Source organism: Tachysurus fulvidraco, chromosome 1 (genome assembly GCF_022655615.1).
Source record: "Tachysurus fulvidraco isolate hzauxx_2018 chromosome 1, HZAU_PFXX_2.0, whole genome shotgun sequence".
Lineage (NCBI taxonomy): Eukaryota > Metazoa > Chordata > Actinopteri > Siluriformes > Bagridae > Tachysurus > Tachysurus fulvidraco.
In genome coordinates, this window is record NC_062518.1 from 22,164,551 (window position 1) to 22,169,055 (window position 4,505).

General features: G+C 32.8%; 1 long non-coding RNA gene across 1 annotated transcript; it reads right to left on the bottom strand.

Moving 5' to 3' along the window:
• Positions 1 to 1,415: 1,415 nt before the first annotated feature.
• Positions 1,416 to 4,116, bottom strand: LOC125146072. The gene is made up of 3 exons (XR_007144582.1): positions 3,100 to 4,116; positions 2,368 to 2,405; positions 1,416 to 1,965 (listed from the first exon to the last, which is right to left on the bottom strand). It is a non-coding gene; the product is annotated as an uncharacterized LOC125146072 (long non-coding RNA).
• Positions 4,117 to 4,505: the final 389 nt, after the last annotated feature.

Below are 4,505 nucleotides of genomic sequence, written 5' to 3' on the forward strand. Positions count from 1 at the left end.
CATAGCAATTGGAGAATTCTTCTTTTTTTGAGGTGTATGTTTGCATGGGTGTGTGTATGTGTGAGTGAGCAAGTGAAAGAAATGGAGTGAGAGAAAGATAAAGAGAGAGATGTTTAAGCTGGGAGGTGCAAGTTGTTGCTCCTACAGTATGCTAATGCTGCTTTGCATGTTCAAAATTGTTTATCTCATCAAAAAAGGGCTTAAATTGCAATTTGTTTTCTGACAATATGTGAAAAAGATGAAAAATAAGAAACAAATGTTTAGGTAAATATATCCACACTGTAAATTATATTGTATTTGGAAACAATGTTGGTAACATATATACATGTTAAAATTCCTCTTTGTTTGTTCTGCATTTGCTCTCCTGCACTTTACCTTATTAGAGTGTACTGTATGAGATGTTTAAGCTGGGAGGTATAAATATATCCACACTGTAAATTGTATTGTATTTGATTAATTAATTGCTGTGCTGTACTTTACTCTGTGTGTGTGTGTGTGTGTGTGTGTGTGTGTGTGTGTGTGTGTGTGTGTGTGTGTGTGTGTGTGTGATGCATTGTGTCATTTATGCACAGTATAAATGAATGAAAAAAATCATTAAGCACTTAACTGGCTCATAATTTTTTATTAAAGGAATGACTGCCGAAATGTATTTGCACTGTACTGAATAATTTATTTTGTGTGCTTGAATGTACCCTGTACTTGGCCCCTGAATGTAACATGTGGCCCCTTAATGCCCCCTGTTACAGAAAAATCTTCAGAACCGCCACTGGCTTTGAGTGTAGTTTGTGTGTGCATACAGTTATACTGTATCAGATAACAAACAACACCTAAAATAACCTATTACATAATGTTAACCGTTACACATGACACTTTAAACTGCAGTTGCAATATATTTTCCTGTAGAATACAAGCCAGCTAATAAACATAAAAGAAATGGCTACACTGTAAGCCCTTACAGGTTGATTGAACTTAAAAAATTTATGGAAACTTAAAAAAGTTAATTTTGTATTGTTGAAAAAACAACACATTTTAAATGCATTTAATTGAAAACCTTTAGTTCATTGAACTAACAGTTTTTAATGCAGTGCAATTGAAATTTTAGGTACATTAAACTTAAATTGTGTTGTTTTTTCAACAAGACAAAATTAACTTTTTTAGGGCAACAAGTTTCCATAAATTTTTTAAGTTCAATCAACCTGTAAGGGCTTACAGTTATGCACAGAAACCATATGTGAAACCTACAATCTGGATGAATGTTGTGAGTAGACAGAGCCCAAAACTTTAATTCAAATATAGCTATTTACTGCAAATGATTTAATAAAGATACACCTGCATTACAAATAAGGACAAAGGATAACAATCATTTATTTGAACTTAATATTTATTTGAATTCACTTATCAAAATCAGGTTTCAAAGACTGACAAAAACTATGAAATACCTTAAGTACCAATAAACCAATTTTAAATCTTTAAACAGTATTTTAAAACTTTTCCAAATATTTAACAAGCACAGTGTTGTTATACTATATTAATAAGGAACATGAACATTTGTCCAACCCTAAGGCATAGCTCAACGACAGGAAAGGGAACGTTTTTTTATCTAATGATTCTGAAAGAGAACCAGAAGAAACATGAATTTACCGTACCTGTTTACATGGTTAGCTGATTTGTAACAGCCAGAATCTTGCCCTTCAACTCCTTCTTGCCTAAACCTAGCAAAACTTGCTGAATGAAAAGAAAGGTGTTGCCCATGCACTTTGGGTAGTCTAGGTGCAGTGCATAAGTTAAACCAAAAAGAAGACACATGGCCTGGGGTATGTTGTCTAAATTGTCCATTACAACATTCCCCTCCAAGATGATTCCCACCGAGGATGGGTGGAGACGGAGGGACAGGGGTTCATTTTCTTTTTCTAAGCTGAGGATTCCAACTGGCACATGTTGGTACGAGTCTCCAACATCAGAAGCCTGGACAAGAGATTGGAGATTACTAAAATACATTTTAGCAGTATACAGTTTTTTTCTAGATATTAATTTTATTGGACATTTTTTTGTTTAGTTGTATGCAAGCATAATTTTTTGTAAATGATGTACACAAGTGCATCCAGGAGTTCAGCTATATTTAAACATTAAGTGTGTATGTTTTTCTTTTGTATACAAGTCTTTGCATATGACATGAATTACTGATTAAAATAAAACGTTACGAGATTAACCTTGATTGTATTTAAGTGTTTCAAAGGTGTCATGACATACATAAACATTCTTGATACAGACATGGAAAAGGCTGGCTTCTTGCATAGCTCCCATGTTGGAGTCTGTAATGTTTTAACAAGCATCCCCTTTTGTCACAAGCAAATATGCAATACTTACATTTCCAGATCATCTTGAGCATTGCTTTGAAGTTGAATCTGCAGAGTAATAAAAAACATTAGATTGCTTTTTACATGATGACAAGAAAAAAATATATCTTTTGATCTGTTATCTACAAAATGTCTATCCAAAATAAAGTACTATCTAGCTATCTATTTATTTATTTAGCATGTCATGATACAACAGACTCGCATTAACCAAAATGTACTAGCTAACACCACGCTGATGAGCACGAGGTTGCATTTCTTTAAGACAACTAACGTTACATGGGCTAGTTTTTCTTGCGGGCAGTTGAATTTCAATTTAAGCTATTTTGTTTAATACTTCAGAAATGTAAAAACTTCTAAAAGGTTAATGATAAAGTTGCGCTGTATTTAAACCATGTTGGACATTTCTAATATGGTAAACCACCAAGATGCAAAAACAACATCGAAAAAAGATATAGTTTTACACAACAGACGACGTTTTCGGTCATTTGTTTAATGAGAATTATTGATCAAAAAAAGGTTAAGCATTAGATTTTAAATATGACGATTCCAAAGAGCATGTCGAAACACAGAACTATATAAAAGTGGCGGTTGCGACTGAACGATAGAACACGATGGCAAACGTTAAAATGTAAACACAGCCTAAACATACATTTAGTTTTAGTGGCTAAATGTTATACATTTCATTTATCAATGTTTTATAATGTATTCGCTGTTTCAGACCAAAATGTAAAGTCCTACTCACCAGCAAGCGTTGATGAAAATGCCCGCTGCTTCCTTGTCTGACGTCAGTTCAAAGAGCCAATCAACATCTTCCTTGTATTGCGTTGCATTGACAACAGACTAAAATAAGTACATTCAATTTAAACAATGCAATAGAATGAAAATTGTCATGCAAATCGTACAACAAACTAAAAACATGGAGTAATTGTGCAAACAATTAGAGTTTATGTTTATTGTACCTAAGTAGTTTGAATTAAAACAATTTCAGGGATAACAGTGTAGCTGGAAGTCTAACATAAAAACATTCAAATTCAGAAAGCTAAAAATAACGTGTATTTTTGTTAGCTTAGTTTATGTAAGCAGGTCTGCTTGGTTAGTATTACCATATAATTAGCATAAACACAAACATTGTTATTTTCATTCTGTCTACTTTTTTCTATTTTATCTTCTGTAAGATTGGGTCTCTTTCTTTTTTGGAAAGTTCTGTGTAAATGCTTGCATAAGCTAGCAGAGGTAGTTTTGACACCTCTATAAGAGTATTGATAATTATTTTTACAAATACAAGTACAGGATATAGATGGAGAGAGTATTAGTAGAAATACAGAAGGAATAAATTCATAAACATAATATTAATCCTATGAGTTTGTACTGTAACACGGTCCTTAAAAGCTGCATGATGTGATTAGCACAAGCATGCAGTACAAGTTTGTTACAGTATACTAATTTGTGGTTTTCTGTCATATCATAGCTTTTCTTCAGTAAAAAGGGGATTTAATGGCATGAAAGTTTCAAGAACAATTAACATAAGTTAATGTTAGGTTTATGAAGTTGCTAGGTAGACCAACATCAACCTGCTCTAGCTAGTAAGTGTTATTATCTCAGCTAGTTAAATTGTCCCCTCATGGTAACTAGCTAACATTAGCTAAACTTTGGTTCTTAGGTATACCTTTGAAGATTGTTAGCATAAGCATAAGACAATATGATATGCTTTTATTAATAACTGTAATGTTAACAGAAGTGACTGAACCAGTATTGTATAAATAACTAAGTGCTAATGAACTAACAGCTGTTATAGATTCACAGAGACAGAAGGATTATATTATATATGAGGAGGTTTTAATGAAGAAAAGCCACAAACAAATGCATAACATAAAAAAAAAAAAATCTTGAAAACAGGCAATAAATCCAAAAGACTAAGTTACAATAATATCAAAAAAACAAGAACATTCAATAAAGACATCAAAGATCAAAACTCGTATTCATTACTCAATACTCTTCAATAATTCTGTGAGGGTTCCCTCTGGTGGCTTGAGATGAGAACTGCAGGTGGCGTTGTTACAATAGCGAGCTAACATTAGGGATAATCATAAAATTTGAATTTAACCTCCTCTCCATTTTAATGACCTGTAGAAGAGTCCATTATTACTG